Below are 17,858 nucleotides of genomic sequence, written 5' to 3' on the forward strand. Positions count from 1 at the left end.
GAGTAATTTTGGAGTTAGGAAGGGCATGTTTGTCATTTAGAAAGCTTTAAAAATAAAAAAATAAAAAGAAAAATTTAGAAGGTGACATGTGGAAGACACATGTCACCTTGCATGCTTTGAGAAATGATTAGGAGACATGTGTCCCCTTGGTTGAGGGATGAGTGACACAAGTCTTGTCATTAATGTGCCTTAGCACATTTATATAAAGGGGGGGAGGGGTGTCATATGTAGGAATTGCAAGAGGGAGAGAATGAGAAAGAGAAGGAGAAAGAGAGGAAAAGAAGGAGAAGGAGAGGAAGAGGAAGAGAAATAGAGGGAGAGAAGGAGAAAGAGAGAGAAAATAAGAGAGTCCAAAATTTTGAGGATTAGAATTTTAGGTCTCGAAAAATTATACCGTGAAGGGTTAAATCAAGGTATATTTCTAAATCAATTTTTGGTGGTATACTTTGATTTTTATTATGGTATAAGCATTATCTTAATTGTTCAATTTTTGAATTTTGGAGGTATCCTAGTATTGTCTTTAAAATTTTTAAGATTTATATTTTGAACCTTGCCGAAATATTGAATGTCTAAACAATGAGGATTTCTCTGCAGCTGAGGTTATGGCAAAAATTTTTAAAATTTGGTGGGCTGCTAGTTAATATATCAATATTCTTGAAGATTAAATTTCAGAATTTTCTGAAGTCATTTGTTATGGTTCTTGATTTTTTGAAACTACAGCCGGTATGCTGTCCATATGTTGTTAGAACTGCAACTAGACTTAGGTTCCGAATTTATTTTATACCTTTTACTTCGAATATGATCATGAAATTTGGTAAGCTCATATGCAACATATATAGTAACATATGGATTTAATTTGGTGATTTTTGAAGCTTGAGAAAATAGTCTTTTGATTTTTAAAAATAAGTGTTGAATTCTAGGATGCCCAGTTCAATTAGCAGAACTAAAAGTCAATTAAAAAAAAATCAAGTTTAGTGATCAAATGATAAAAAGAAGATCATTTTGAGATAAGCCTCATATTTTTCTGAATAGTGGTTTATTAGATACAATCGAATTTAAAATTAGACCCTTGAGGGGTTTCAAAGCGAAATTATAATTCACTTTCTAAATTATGGATTTGTGGTTATCTTGTGATAGGTTAAGGATTTACTAGAAAGTTTTCAATTCCATTGGAGATCAAGATAAGTGGGTTTGATTATGCCAACTTTTTATAAATATACCAGAGTTTATTTTTAAATAAAAATATTTTAATTCTCTCGGGTAAATTACAACATTATGATGTTTTATTGAGAATAAATGTTTTCACCACAAAAATTGTGTGACATGAGCTTATTTTTATTAGAGTACATTACATGTTTTATGAAACAATGAGCAACGATGATATTTTTATGATACTATTTTTATTGCATGATTTATATATTAGTATGTTTTAAAACCCTTATGGTTAAAAGATTACAGAGTTATAGATACTCGGTACCGTAACTTACAGTTTACAGTTACAGAGAGTGCACCCACACTATTCTATAGAGTGGTTTTTAGAGCAGTGTATTCTCCCGAGCACACACCTAGTTCTGGATCAAGACTTAATAGGCAAAATCTCACTTATAGTTATAGTTTGACTTAGTTTGGTTTGGCCACCGGTTAAGTCCAATTTTCGAATAGTACAACCCTGCCATGGGGCTAAACATGGCCCACAATGCATATATAGCCTAAGGATATTTTATATAACAAGTATCAGAGAATATATATATTAGTATTACAGTTACAGTCACTGTTTTAAAAAAGAGTTACATTCTACAGTGTATAGTTACAACTAATTGTTTACAATTTATAGCATACAATATACAATTACAAAAGTTACAACTATAGCTTAAGGGAAATAATTTTATGCAGAAATTTATAAATGTTTTATAGTTTTACAAATGCAGTTTTGAAACTACAGTATTAAATGTTAACTATTACAAAATTATGATACAGTAAAGCTTATCATAATTACTGTAAGAACTCAAATCGTGATATATGGGTTAATTAATAAAGAGAAGGGTAAAAAGGTAGTTGAGCAGGCTTCGTCGAAGAAGCTAGAGTTCGTTGACAAAGGCCCTTTATTACTCAGCAACGAATTTCAGGTGCTCGTCGACGAGGAGAAGTTGAGAGGTTTCAGGAAACCGCGAATCTCAGGCTCATCGACGAGACCATTGTTTTGTCGACGAGTTGTCTACTTTGGCTCGTCGACGAAGTCACCATTCGTCGACGAGGTCGGCTGAGTCAAAGGGGCTATAAAAATCCAATTGAGTTGCTTAATCATGAAGTTAGCTAAAAATCCTCTCCCTCTCTCTAGAACACGAAGGTAACTCTCTCTCTCTTTAGATTTCTTCACCGTACGTTGCTGAAATCGTCAATCCGATGTTACCATGAGGATCAGTGAAGGATTCTCTACAAGTTTAACGAATTGGATTTTCGTTTCAGACGTTTTCGGGTTTTGGCTCAAAATTGAGGTAAGGCTCAGTTTTCATTCTCATTCCGGTGGTTTTGTAGAGAATGGAATTGTGAGCATGTCTTGTACTGGGTTTTGTAGGTTTTGGGAACTTGAGTTGCGGTTTAGGGGCCGTGGAGCTCGGGTTTGGATTTTCGGGGAAAGGTAAGGGAATACAGTTTATGTCGGTTATTTTTGAAATCGGACTGGGTAGAACTGTTGTTTACGGTCCTGCGTGTGTTTTGGTTACTCATTTGGGAGGAATCTAACGGGTAAAATTATAGGTTTTTCATGTTACAGTTTTTGGGGAAAATGGGGCGATGGGTTGCATCCTTGGTTTTGTTGGAAAACCGTAAATATATTGTGATATTTATCGTAATATAGGGATGGTCATGCGTTGACTTTTATTAACTATATATGTTTGGAAAATTATGAGTTTTGGATTACCAAATGGGTGTGGTTTGTTTGGTTATATGAGCATGCATGGTTGTGTTTTGTTGAAATGCAATAGGAACTGCGTTCCGAGTTATTCCAGGTATGGAAAGAGTGTCTGGCTCTATATCCGAAGGCGTATGAAATCGTTGGCGGCCATGTTTGGCAAGAGTGTCCGACTCTATATCTGAGGGCGTGAGCCTTACCGGCTGATCACTAAAGGGTGTGGATCCACGAGTTTATATCGGTACGATGCCACGGGAGCCTAGGGCTATGCCATGTGCCAGGGATGCCATGTATCGTGGGTTGGCTATGGGCTGACGCCGGGTATCGCAGGTCGGCTACGGACCGAAGGGTGTGACGACAATGGGTTGCTTGATCATGTGTGTGTGCGTGTGATGCACTGTACTGGAATTGCATTTAACTGTGTATGTTTTGCTGTCATGATAACACTCAAATGCCACACACCAATATAACCTGTATTTGCCTTACTAAGATGTGTCTCACCCCTGCTGTATGTACATATTTTTTAAGTCCTTTGAGTAATTGAGACTAACTTCCTTGGGTTGGGAGCGTAGTGGCCAGTGTACTGCGGTTAGCGCTTGTGTAAGTGCTACGAATTTTATTTAGGGGTTGTCATTTTTGGGATATGGTTGGCACTCGAGTTTATGTTTTATGTTATGGAGCCTGAACTCCTATTGTATAGACTTTGGTATGGTACTGTATATGTACAGAAAGACCTTTTGCCCTATTGTGTATTTGTAATGTAAATGAACGTGTATAGGGTGCTTGGAAACCCCACGGGGTCGGACCCTCATTCATTGTGCTGTGTCATTGATGATTTGTATGATACAGGGACAGGTTAGGTTACTTATTCACCCCTAGGTCCCATTACAGGGTTTGGAGCGTGACAGAATGTTAATAGGTTCCTATTGAATTTTCAGAATTGAGCCAAAGGATAATAACTTAGAGAGTGGCTCCGAAGAGACTGCGAGCGATGAGTCTCCTTCAGTGCCTTGAGGTTTGACGAGACAAGTGATGCGAGAGATCGGACGGAGTGTTAGGAGACGCAGATGCTCTCGTACTTCTGTGGGGTGTACCATTGAGTGGTTCACATGTGTTCACCCTTCAACGTTTTTAGGAGGACTCGATCCGATGGTGGCTGAGGACTGGGTTGAGAAGACCGAGAGAACTTTGGAAGTCCTCCACTGCACCAATAGATGGAGGGTCCTATACGCTACCTTCCAGCTATCTGGGGAGGCGGGGCGTTGGTGGACTGCAGTGAGTCTGTTGGAAAGATAGAGAGCCAGTGTTTCAAAGATTTCTTGGAGCTATTTGAAGGAGGTGTTCTTTGATAGATACTTCCCGGCCTCCACTTGTGATGCAAAGGCGGATGAGTTTTCTACTCTGTCGCAGGGAGATATGACGGTGCAGGGGTATGCTGCTCCGTATATAGAACTATCCCGTTTCATACCGTGCTTGATCTTGAGCAAGTACGAGAAGACTCGGAGATTTGAGAAGGGTTTGAGGTAGTTTATCTGCAGGCTATTGGGTATGCTTTAGATCCGCGAGTTCTTTGTTTTGGTGGATAAGGCCATAGTGATCGAGACCGACATTCGAGAGGACGAGGTTGATCAAGAATCGAAGAAGAGGTCATTGCCAGGATCTCGTCAGGGATCATGGAAGAAAAAAAGCAAGGTCTTGGGTTATCATCAGAACACTGAGCACCAGGGTTCTCAGGCGAGCCAATCTAGTAATCGTTGTATCAGGTGCCACAAATGGCATAATAGAGAATGCCAGCCATTTGGGGGTAAATGCTACAACTATGGCCAGTCAGGTCACATGGCTCGGGATTGTCATGCACCAAAGAGGAGTACGACTGCTTCGAGTTAGAATTGGGGGAGTAATCAGGTATCTTGGGGAACTTATCAGACGAACACAGCTCCAGCTAGGGTATACTCACTTACTCCACTGGATGTTGAGCATTCGGGGAATGTGGTGATAGGTAATTTGATGTTGCTTTTAAATATAGCTGTGGTTTAATTTGATTCAGGTGTGACCCATTCCTTAATATCTACTAATTTTGTAAAACTGTGTGGGGTTGAGACCCAAGTTATGGATGAAGAATTTTTTGTAGTTATGCCATCTGGGAGTAATAATTCTATAGGAGGATGTTAGGAGACTGCCTAGTGATAATTCAGGGAAGGCTGCTACCGGCAAATCTTGTGGTATACATTATGTCAGGGTTGGATGTTATACTAAGGATGGACTGGTTGTTCCCCAGTTATGTTATGATCGACTATCATGGAAAGGTGGTAGTTTTCAAACCTCCTGGGGAGCAGGGGTACGAGTATGTGGGATTGTGTATGCGTTTGACGTCACAGGTTCTATCAACATTACAGGCGAGGAGGCTACTCTTGGACGGATGTCAGGGGTACCCAGCTTGTGTGAAGGAACCACCGCGGGATGAGTTGGGGCTTGAGGATATTCGAGTGGTTAGCGAATTCCTAGACGTGTTTCCAGAAGATTTACCCCGTTTACCTCCAGATCGTGAGGTTGATTTTGCGACAGAGTTGCTACTGGCAAGGCATCGATCTCTAAAGCTCCGTACCGGATGGCTCTAGTAGAACTTTGGGAATTGAAGGAGCAGTTGCAAGAATTACTGGACAAGGTCTTTATCCGACCGAGTGTGCCGCCCTGGGGAGCTCCAGTACTATTTGTGAAGAAGAAAAGCGGGCCGATCCGTATGTGCATTGATTACCATGAGATCAATAAGGTGACAGTGAAGAATTGTTACCCGTTACCTCGTATCGATGATCTCTTTAACTAGCTACAGGGGATGCAGGTCATTTTGAAGATCGACCTACAGTGAGGGTATCATCAGGTGAAGGTTCGATTTGAAGATTTTGTGAAGACTACTTTCCGAACCAGATATGACCATAATAAGTTCTTAGTCATGCCTTTTGGGTTGACGAATGTTCTGGCAGTGTTCGTGGATCTGATGAATAGGGTTTTCTATGAGTACCTGGATCAGTTCGTAGTGGTATTCATTGATGACATTCTGGAGTATTCGAAGAGTTCAAATAAGTATGAGAACCATCTAAGGTTGGTATTACAGATTCTACGGGAAAGGAAGTTGTATGCCAAGATGAAGAAGTGTGATTTCTAGTTGAATTAGGTTGTGTTCTTAGGCCATGTGAAGTCTAAAGGCGGTATCTCAGTTGATCCTAGCAAGACTGAACCTGTAGTTGACTGGGTGAGGCCAAAGAGTGTGTAAGAGGTTCGGAGTTTTCTAGGACTAACGGGTTATTATTGTCAGTTTGTGGAAGATTTTTATAAGTTGCCTTGGCCTCTAACACGTTTGACCAGGAAAGGGGTGAAGTTTGAGTGGACCAGTGATTGCGAGCAGTGTTTTCAGGAGTTGAAGCACCGTCTGGTTACTGCTCTGATTTTGACCATTCTTTCGGGGGAAGGCAGGTTTGTGATTTATTGCGACGCATCTCTAAAGGGTTTAGGATGTGTGCTTATGCAACAGGGTGGGGCAATAGCATATGCTTCTCAGAAACTTAAGGATTATAAGAAGAATTACCCTACGCATGATCTGGAATTAGCTGCTGCTGTATATGCACTAAAGATCTGGTGACACTACTTGTATGGTATGCAATGTGAGATTTTCACAGACAACAAAAGCCTCAAGTACTTTTTCACGCAGAAGGATATGAATATGAGGCAGATACGGTGGCTTGAGTTGATCAAGGACTACGATTGCACCATCAGTTATCACTTGGGGAAAGCTAATGTGGTGGCTGATGCGTTGAGTCGGAAGTCAAAGCATGCGGCAGTATCTGCGCTTGTATCTCAGCATCACATCAGAAGGGATCGAAAGAGTCTTGGTATTGAGTTGGTGGCCGATGATCATCTGGCTTTCCTTGCTAGTTTGGTGGTCCAGCCCACTTTGTTTGAGCTTATTAAAGTTGCGCAGGCTAGTGATACGGAGTTGATCGAGATTGTGACGAAAGTGCAGCAGGGGTTAGCTGCGGATTTTAACATCTCTGAGGAAGGTGTGTTGAGGTTTAAAACCCGGCTATGCGTTCCAAACGACGATGAGATCAGAGGGGCGATTTTGGAGGAAGAGAATCGTTCCCTGTAAACGATACATCTTGGTAGCACGAAGATGTATCATGACTTGCGCGAGACCTTCTGGTGGACTGGTATAAAGAGGCAGATTGCTCAATTCATGGAACGGTGTCTGAATTGTCAGCAGGTGAAAGCTGAACATCAGAGGCCGGCAGGGCCATTGCAGCCCTTAGCTATTCCGAAATGGAAATGGGAGCATATTTTCATAGATTTTGTGACCAGATTGCCGCCAGCACTTCACGGGCAGAATGCCATTTAGGTGATCGTGGATAGATTGACGAAATCTGCTCATTTCATGCCGATGAAGGTTAGCTTCCCTTTGATTAAGCTAGTGGACCTGTACGTGCAAGAAATAGTTAGAATGCACGGAGTGCCGATGTCTATTGTGTCTGATTGAGACCCGAGGTTTACCTCTCATTTTTGGAAGAGCTTGCAGGAAGCACTAAGGATGAAGCTTACTTTCAGCACAACGTTCCACCCCTAGACTGATGGACAGTCGGAGAGAACAATACAGATCATGGAGGATATGTTATGGTTTTGCGTGTTAGACTTCGGTGGTAGCTGGTTACAGTTTATGCCACTAGTAGAATTTGCCTATAACAACAGCTTCCAAGCTAGTATCTAGATGGCACCGTTCGAGGCTTTGTATGGTCGGAGGTGTCGATCTCCTCTGTATTGAGATGAGGTTGGTGAACATCAGGTGTTAGGACCTTAACTGTGCAACAGGCATCTGAGAAGGTGGGTTTGATTTGGGATAGGATTAAATCGGCTTAGAGTCGGTAGAAGAGTTATGCAGATGTTCGCCGCCGTGAATTGGAATTCGAGGTGGGGATAAGGTATTTCTGGGAATCGCTCCAATGAAAGGGGTGATGAGATTTGGAAAGAAAGGCAAGCTAAGCCCGAGATATATCGGACCATTTAAGATTCTTGAGCGAGTGGGTCCGATAGCCTACAGGATTGCATTGCCCCTAGCACTCTTGAGGATCCACAATATGTTTCACGTATCCATGCTGAGGAGGTATGTGTTGGATCTGTCGCATTTTGTTAATTATGAGGACTTGGAAATTGGAGATACTTTAGTGTACGAGGAGGTACCTGTTTAGATTCAGGACCATAAAGTTCAGAAACTGCGTACCAAGGACATACCTTTGGTGAAGGTTTTGTGGTGGAACCATGAGGTTGAGGAAGCTTCTTGGGAACTGGAAGTAAAGATAAGCCGGAAGTATCCACAGTTGTTCTGAGTATATGTGTGTTACCTTACTTTGTATGGAATAGGTGGTTAGTCTTTTGGAGTGTGTGTTCTTGTGAACTTCTGAGATGGTTTATGTATGTAACCACGGTATTCCTCTGCCATAAGTGAGGGTATGTATATATGTATTGTAATGGGGCTTTGTTGTGATAGCCGCTGGTTCTATCTAGAGTTGAGTTTGTGGTGGAACGTATGAATGAGTTCATGAATGAGAGATTGCAAACTTTGAGGACGAAATTTTTATAAGGAGGGGAGGTTGTAAGAACCCGAACTATGATATATGGGTTAATTAATAATAAGAAGGGTAAAAAGGTAATTGAGCAAGCTTCGTCGATGAAGCCAGAGTTTGTTGACGAAGGCCCTTTATTACTCGGTGACGAATTTTAGGTGCTCATCGACGAGGAGAAGTTGAGAGGTTTTGGGAAACTGAGAATCTCAGGCTCGTCGACGAGACCACCTTTTCATCGACGAGTTGTCTACTTTGGTTCGTCAACGAAGTCGCCATTCGTCGACGAGGTAGACCGAGTCAAAGGGGCTATAGATATCTAATTGAGTTTCTTAATCATGAAGTTAGCTAAAAATCCTCTCCCTCTCTCCAGAACTCAAAGGTCTCTCCCTCTCTCTCTCTAGATTTCTTCGTCGTAAGCTATTGGAATCATCGATCCGATGTCACCACAAGGATCTGGGAAGGATTCTCTACAAGTTTAACTAATTGGATCTTCGTTTTGGACGTTTTCAGGTTTTAGCTTGAAATCGAGGTAAGGCTCGGTTTTCATTCCTGTTTCGATAGTTTTGTAGAGAACGAAATTTTGAGCATGTCTTGTACTGCGTTTTGTAGTTTTTGGGAACTCGAGTTGCGGTTTAGGGGCCATAGAGCTCGAGTTTGGATTTTCAGGGAAAGGTAAGGGAATACAGTTTATGTCAGTTATTTTTTAAATCGGACTCGGTAGAACTGTTGTTCACGGTCTTGCATGCATTTTGGTTACTCATTTGGGGGGAATCTAACAAGTAAAATTATGGGTTTTTCATATTACAATTTTTGAGAAAAAGGGGGCGATGGGCTGCATCCTTGGTTTTGCTGGAAAACCGTAGATATATTGTGATATTTATCGTATTATAGGGATGGTTGTGCCTTGACTTTTATTAAATGTATATGTTTGGAAAATCATGAGTTTTGGATTACCAAATGGGTGTGGTTTGTTTGGTTATAAGAGCATGCATGGTTGTGTTTTGTTGAAATGCAATAGGAACTGGGTTTTGAGTTATTCCAGGTATGAAAAGAGTGTCCGTCTCTATATCCGAGGGAGTATGAAATAGCTGGTCATGTTTGGCAAGAGTGTCCGGCTCTATATCCGAGCGCATAAGCCTTACCGGCTGATCACCGAAGGGTGTGGGTCCACCAATTTGTATCGGTACGATGCCATAGGAGCCTAGGGATGCCGTGAATTGCGGGCCAACTACGGGCCGACGCCGTGTATCGCGGGCTGGCTACGGGCCGAAGGGTGTGACGACAGTAGATTGCTTGATCATGTGTGCGTGCGTGTGATGCACTATACTGGAATTGCATTTAACTGTATATGTTTTGCTGTAATGATAACACTCAAATGCCACACACCAATATAACCTGTATTTGCCTTACTAAGATTTGTCTCACCCCTGCTGTACGTACATATTTTTCAGGTCCTTTGAGTAACCGAGACTAGCATCCTTGGGTTGGGAGTGTAGTGGCCGGTATACCACAGTTAGCGCTTGTGTAAGTGCTAGGACCTTTGTTTATGGGTTGTCATTTTTGGGATATGGTTGGCACCAGGGTTTATGTTTTATGTTATGGAGCCTGTACTCCTATTGTATAGATTTTAGTATGGTACTGTGTATGTATAGAAAGACCATTTTCTCCGCTGTGTATTTGTAATGTAAATGAACGTGTATAGGGTGCTTGGAAACCCCATGGGGTTGGACCCTCATTCATTGTGCTGTGTCATTGATGATTTGTATCATACAGGGACATGTTAGGTTACTTATTCACCCCTTGGTCCCATTTTAGGGTTCGAGGCGTGACAATTACACACAGATATGATCTTTCTTACTTTTATTCTCCTACCTTATAGACAACTTTAAGGAGCGTATTGAGAATCATGCATAACAAGCTCATGAACAGAATTAGAGAAAGTAGTTTAGAATAAATACTAGTATAGTTGTAGTGACCTGAAGAATAATAGCATTTTAATAATAAGAGGGAGAGAAAATAGATACAGAAACAGAAGGAGGCCGTAGACTTCGTCGACGACATTGGATTTTAGAGATAATATTAAATAATAAAAATTTCAGAAAACTGCCAAGCTTCGTCGACGAACACAGGGTTTCGTCGATGAAGATCTTCAGAATTTCGTCGACGAACACAGAGTTTCGTCGACAAAGATATTCAGAATTTCATCGATGAACACAAGGCTTCGTCGACGAGAAAATACCGAGAGAGGGTCTAGGGCGGTCTGAATTTCGTCGACGAATACAGGGCTTCATCGATGAATTTTGTGAAGGACTCGTTGACGAAGTGGTAGGCCTCGTTGATGAATCCGGCAGTATATAAGGAGGAAAAACCAGGGAATTCTCATTTCTCTCGCCGCTCTCTCTCCTACGACTCTCTCTCCCTTTTCTCTACATATCCGGTCCCACTAGTCACCGGATCGACGATCCAAAGCTACCATGACGCTCTTGGCTGAGTTCTCTACGCATCTACCTGAGCAGATCGTCGGGAAATCGGAGTTGGAAATCATCCCAAATTCAGGGTAAGACCTTTTAGTCTCCTTTTGGCCTTGTGGTAGTTATAGGAAATGATACAGATAGAAAAATACTGATGTTTAGTTCTGGTAAATATTGGTTTCAGGGTGTTTTGTAGGAGGCCCTGCGGGTATCGGGCTAGAGTACAGTAGGGGCTTTTCAGAGATAAGGTAAGGGAAATATGTTATGCTAGGAAATTTCTGAATATTATGCAGTTTATTTATTTATGAAAATTATGTATTTTAGTATGGTGTGACTTGTGATTATGTATATGGTATGGGGATTTGTTTATGAATTTAGTTTCATGATTTTACAAATTTCAGTATTATGGTTATAACTTCAGTATCATGATTTTATGGATTTCAGTACCATGATTTTATGATATTTCAGTACCATGATTATACGAATTCCAGTAGTACGAATATGCAGTTCTATGTTATGATTATTTAGATTTCAGTACGTTATACAACATCATGGTTATTTCAGTACTTCAGAATCATGGTAAATCAGATAGGCATGTATATATAAATATATTATACGATATCAGACCCTATTGGACTTGCAGCTACAGAGTACGGTACCGTTGCTGCAGATACTATGTTACTTTATCAGTGCAACCACCTATTCAGATAATACGTGGTAAAGTCGACCACCTAGGCCCTTGAAGAGGTTAGGCTCCCCATCCAGATATGGGTTGAGGTGGGCAGGTCGACTGACGGAGTTCAGTGATTTATTCCTGGTTGGCCAGCCAGGGTAAATCCAGCCTACAGGCCGCACAACCTCGTCATGAGGGGCATGTCATGACACAGATAGCCACAGGGAACAGTTTCAGTTACTATTACTTACGTATTGATTTACAGAAACAAGGATCCTACTATATAAACTAGAAGGATTTTGAATTATAACCATCATACTGATATGTTAAGCAATAGGGAAAAGGGGTGGTGTGCTTTATTATTTGTACTGTACTTTTGTACTCAGTTATTCATGTTTATATGAAACAAATTTCATGATATATAGTAGCTCATTTGCCACACACTAGTAATAGCATATTTTCTCTTACTAAGCGTTGACCCATCCCAGTGTTGATATATTTTTCAAGTGATCCAGGTAGGCGAGCAGATCAGGCTTGCAAATAGAAGGGCTTCGGTAGTACCCTGACAGAGAGTGAGTATCATTTTTGGGAATGATTTTGTGTAGCCCTAGCTAGTTGAGGACATTTTTGGGGATACAGTTATGTTGTATATATTGCAAAACATTTTAGAACTCTGGTATTGAATGTAAGGGTTTAGGTTATGTTTATATGATTATGCTTCTTACTGCTTAGGTTAATGTTATGGTATCAGAGTATGATATGATTACAGTGGGGAAAAAAAATCAGATAATTAAGCAGGTTGTTACAATAGTACCAGCTAAAAATGCTTTTATACTTTGGAATTTTTAAGAATGTTAATTTTTTATGTTGAAGATACTCCTATAATTTAGTTATTTAGCAATCTAGTATAAAAGTTTATTGTTGGCCTAATGAGGCTTACAATTCTTATTTTAATGATAACAAATAAAATGATGTGTTTAATATGTTTCAAGTAAAAGTTTTTTTCAAGAAAACAGTACAGCTCAAGTGTAAAAGGAGGTTTATGAATTACACAAAATCCTTGCAGTATACAAAGAAAGGCTTATGGGTTATAAAGAGCATGAAGAACAAAAGTTATACTGTGAAAAGCTCAAAGGAAAGATTGCAATCCAAAGCTGATGGAAGAACACATTTGAGGACTAAAAGAGTTATATTAAGGACATTCTAAAAATGTAAGTACTTCAAAGCTAAACTTAAATATAAAGAGGTTAGAAGCTCATAAAAAATTAAAAGAAAATAATTTTTATAAATAAAAAGGACTTAAAAAGAAAAGATTTTCTAAAATAATGAAGGGCCAAGCGACTGCTAAAATAAGGCAAGCAACTGCCACATTAAGAAAATGATTTCTCACAAAGTTAGTAGTTAGACAGTCGACTGCCTAACTAGTTAGGCGCCTGGATGAACAAGCCAAGCGACTGCCTGCAATCTGTGTTGAGAGTTGCTTTGTGACAGACGACTGCCACTCGAACGTTGGCAATAAATTTCTCAACGAGAAGATTTTTTGAACCACCTTTTTGAATATATTTATTTCAAAATATTTGGAAATGAATTTTAGAAATCTTTGAGAGTAATGGATGATTTCTAAAGTCTTTATAAATAGTCTTAATCTCAAAATTTTAAAAAGAGAAGAAAGTGTAGAGAGAACATTGATGAGATATTCAAAAGAGTTTTGAAATTGAGCAATCTTCTAAAGTTTCCAGATCTAGTGATTTTCAACAAATTTTCTAATTCAGAAATATTCAAAGGCTTTTAAATCAAAGTAAGTTTTCAAAGGTTTTAGATCGACCTATCTTCAAGTATTCAAAATTTTGTTTTCAAAGGATCTAAAATTCTTTCAAGGATAAGTCTCTGATCTGAAATTGATTTACATTTTGAAGCAAAGTTTTCCAACAATCACAATCTTTCTTTTTCTTTCCGTTCTCCATGGCTAATACCCTCTTTTTCCTTAGTACTCTGAGCGTTCTTTCAATCTCCGGATCAAAAGGAATAATGTCACGTGTTCTAGCCCTGCGTATCCAACATCAAAAAAACACACCAGAAATACAAAAATAATAATAAGAATAAAATAAATAAATAAATAAAAATATAAAAAGATAATTCTAAATTAAAACCAAGATTACTTTGTATCGATATTGGCAAAAATAAGATAAACTTAATCCCCAGCAACGACGCCAAAAACTTGACCGATGCAAACTGCAAGTGCACAGTATCGTAGTTTTATAATATTATGATGTGTAGAGTATCGTCCCTAGGGATTGATGTCTTAATTTTATCAAGTACCAAAATTTTACTAACCTTGATTTTATTTAGAAAAATTAATAATTTTAGACTGCAAAATTTAAACAAAGCTATTTTAAATAAACTATTCAGGAGAATTTAAAATTGGATACCGCGTGTCAAATTGATGATGGTAAAAACTTCTAGGAAACCGATTTCACCTAATTTCTCACTATGCTTTACTTATTTAGCTAATTCAACTTCATTTTCTCTGTTTGTTAGCAAACCGCCAATTTTTCCAAAAGCCTCTTTCGATAGTCAATCAGAACCTATTCTTGTTTATTATTTAATATAAGAGTATGCAAATTAATAACGCAAGAACGCAGTAAGACCCTCGATTTTTAACGCTACGTAGGTTCATACATGTCTTTTGATCTCTATATTTACCTACGCTAAATTATCCAAGATCTATCCTATAATCCTCCCTTTCGGTAGTAAATCACAAGACTAAAATCATTTAATTAATAGCCAGTTAATTAAAAGCATTAGGCACAGAATAACTCAAACAAACATTAATGAAAACTACTTCAGATTAGCATCAAAGAATAAGCATAGTTCGAAACTGGCTACATCGTTTTCCTAGAGTACAAAAATTTAGTTCATTCCGAAAATTAAATCCAACATAACAGATTTCACCATATTTTCTTCTATTTGGAGTGTACGGGAAAGATCAACACTCGCGGCACCGCCGTTGTGCATCACGAACACCCCGAACACCACAGTTGTTCGCTGGCTTCTGATTCTGAAAAGATATTATTTTTGCGTGCTTCCAACTCTCCTTTGCTAGTTGTGTGTGTATCTTCGCAGCACCCCCAAAAGAAAACCACAAGAAAGCTCCCAAAAAAATAATTTTTTCAAAAAACTTTTTGTAGTTTGGCCTCCCTTGTGTGTCTAACCAAGAAAAATCAATTCTTTTCTTCTGTGAGATGTGGCCTCCCTCTCTGTCACAGCGCATGCTGCCCCCCCTCCTCTCTTCTTGCACACGGCTCTCTCCCAAGGAGACCCTCCTCTTTGACTTTTTCATTCCTTTCCTTTTGTCTTTCCTTTCTTTGCTTTTCTTTCCTTTCTTTTGTCTTTCCATTCTTTTGTCTTTCCTTTCTTTGTACCAGCGCCTCACCTTTCTGAGATGACCCGGCTGCATGGCTGGGTCACATCTCATTTATTTATTTATTTTTTCTTTTTTCTTTTTTTCAAAGGTACACGAATTGCCCTTCTCTTTCAAGCCCACTTTCGACCCTCGTAAAGCTCGTAACTCTCAAAGCTTAAGACATAAAAGATGTAGAGCTCTTTTTCAGATTTTCCCAGAATTTTGAATCTTCTCGATCGGAGCTCGGATGAGAAAGTTACGCCATGATTACGAAGAATTGTCGAAATAATCCATAAAACAGCGTATGCTAACTTCACGTTTGATTTCGATCTTGATGCATCCATTCTTTCGTAAAAAGCAAAACATGAAAATTGTAGAACATTTTCTTATCTTTCTATGGTATCCTGAATCATCTGAATCGAAGGTTGGATGAGAGAGTTACGCACAGATTAAAAAGTGTCATCGGTTTTTGGCTTCCGATAGTTGCCTTACAATAAAAAAATACCAAAATTTCATAAATTACTTAATAAAACTCAAATATTATAAATAGAACACAATGTTAAAATATTGAGAGTAATTAGGCATTTCAATACAAAATGGGATTCCCAATGCATGAATTAAAGTACCTAATTACACAATTTAAGCACGTAATCAGGTATAAAGTGAGCTAATCGTTGTACTAATTTACTCTATTGTGAGAGTTCTCTTTTGTACACAAATTTCCTTATTATCTTTCCTAAGCAATTCAGAGTTGTTGAATCGTTGAGCCGAATAAGGGGTTATTATTTGGAGAGGCGGGCTCTAGCCTAATCGAAGGAGTGTGTTGTAAATTGGTATTGTTCCACCAGGTAACGAAACTGATATAGTGGAATCCTTTGATGTTTTTGCCAAAGGCGAGGACGTAGCCTGTGTTGAAGCCGAACCTCGTAAAAATTCTTGCTCGTTCTCTCTGCTTTATTTTACATACTTTACTTGCTATTGTTATAAGATTTTTTAAGTGCAGGTTGCAGGATCTAAATCGAGAAGGTTATACAGGTACTTGATAAATAGAAAGTACGTTTTGATTAATTGTTTGCGGAAACCCAAAAGGGGAGTACGTTGATTAATCTGCGGAAATCTTAATAAAGTAAAGTGTATAATAAAAGCCTACAGGGAAAGCAACGAAAGCCTAAATAATTTTTGATTGATTGATTCCATTGATTGAATTATAATTTTAAATTTTAGTTTTCTTAAGTGTGGTTATTGTTATTATATAATTGTGTTTTTTGGGTTATTAAAATCAGAAAGTCTTAAAAATCATTAAAATTTAAAAAGAATCCAATTCACCCTCCCCTATTGGGAAGCTATTCCTCATTTCAATTGGTATCAGAACCTGGTTATAGAAATTCCTAACAAGAAACTATAAAAAGATCTAATGGCAAATATTGGAGTAGCAGCTTTTGGTGAAGGACAATCCTCAACCCGTCCACCAATCTTTTGCGGACACAATTACACTTTTTGGAAAAAGAGAATGGAAATATATCTCCAACACATGGATTGGAAAGCTTGGGAAGTTGTCATGGATGGAAACCTTATTCCCTCTAAGTTAGTTGATAGAAAGCATATTCCAAAAGAAAAGAAAGATATGACCGACTCAGATTATAAAATGCTTCAAATAAATGCAAGTGCTATAAACGCGTTATATTGTGCACTAGATGCAAATGAGTTTAATCGAGTTATGGCTTGCAAAACAGCTAAGGAGATTTGGGATAAACTAGAGGTAACTTATGAAAGAACGGTTGATGTTAGAGACAATAGGATAGACATGCTGACAAGTGAATACGAAGCTTTCAAAATGAATTCTGAAGAAACAATATCAAGCATGTAGACTAGATTTACCCACATAATAAACTCTCTAAGTTCCTTAGGAAAAATCTATACTACATATGAAATTATTAGGAAAATTCTAAAAGGTCTACCTCCTATTTGGGAACCAAAGGCCACAGCTATCACAGAAGGTAGAAATCTTAAGACTACTTCTTTGGATGAACTTATAGGCTCACTTCTTACATATGAAATGACATTGAAAGAAAGGAATCCCGAACCAAAGCATAAAAAATCCATAACTCTAAAAGCATCTAGCCATAGTTCTAGTGAAGATGAAAGTGAAACAAGTGACCTAGATAAAGATGAATTGGCATTCATTACTAAAAGACTAGGAAAATTCTATAGAAGAAATAAAAGGTTTCCTAGAAAATTCTATAAAAAGAAAACTGAAAAAGAAGATACAAGTACGAAAGAAAATAAAGGTAAAAATGAACCAATCTGTTATCATTGCAAAAATCCAGGGCATATTAAACCAGAGTGTCCATTATTCAAGAAAGACAAGAAGAAAAAGAAGGAAGCAATGAAAGCTACTTGGGATGATTCAAGCTCCAGTGAAACTGAAATTGAATCAAGTGAGCAAGAGATGACAAATATATGCTTCATGGAAAACGATGAAGAGGTAAATTCTTATTACTCTTCAACAGAATCTCAAAATGTGTCATGTGATGAGTCATGTGATAGTTTGCCTTCTTATAAGGAATTACAAACTGAATTATTTTCACTACATAAAAGATTTATAAAAGTGTCTAAAAGAAATATAACTTTGAAAGATCTGAATCAAAAACTAGTAAAGCAACTAGAATCATTCAAAGTTATTAAAGAAGAAAGAAATAATTATATTAAGAAGCTGGAAGAAGAAATAAAACAAGAGTTAGATAAAACTCATATAGATGGTTTGAATAAGAAAGAGTTAGAAATAAATGAA

At 38.5% G+C, this 17,858-nt stretch overlaps 1 long non-coding RNA gene across 3 annotated transcripts; it reads left to right on the forward strand.

The window, feature by feature from the left end:
• The first annotated feature begins 226 nt into the window (after window positions 1–226).
• On the forward strand, window positions 227–3,656 carry LOC131168448 (uncharacterized). Of its 3 annotated transcripts, none has more exons than XR_009140299.1 (4): window positions 227–413; window positions 2,368–2,495; window positions 2,576–2,638; window positions 2,985–3,656. It is a non-coding gene; the product is annotated as an uncharacterized LOC131168448 (long non-coding RNA). The 3 variants fall into 3 exon arrangements; XR_009140297.1 differs by having other exon boundaries at window positions 230–413; window positions 2,127–2,495; XR_009140298.1 differs by having other exon boundaries at window positions 230–413; window positions 2,339–2,495.
• The last annotated feature ends 14,202 nt before the right edge of the window (window positions 3,657–17,858 follow it).

Source organism: Malania oleifera, chromosome 11 (assembly GCF_029873635.1).
Source record: "Malania oleifera isolate guangnan ecotype guangnan chromosome 11, ASM2987363v1, whole genome shotgun sequence".
Lineage (NCBI taxonomy): Eukaryota > Viridiplantae > Streptophyta > Magnoliopsida > Santalales > Ximeniaceae > Malania > Malania oleifera.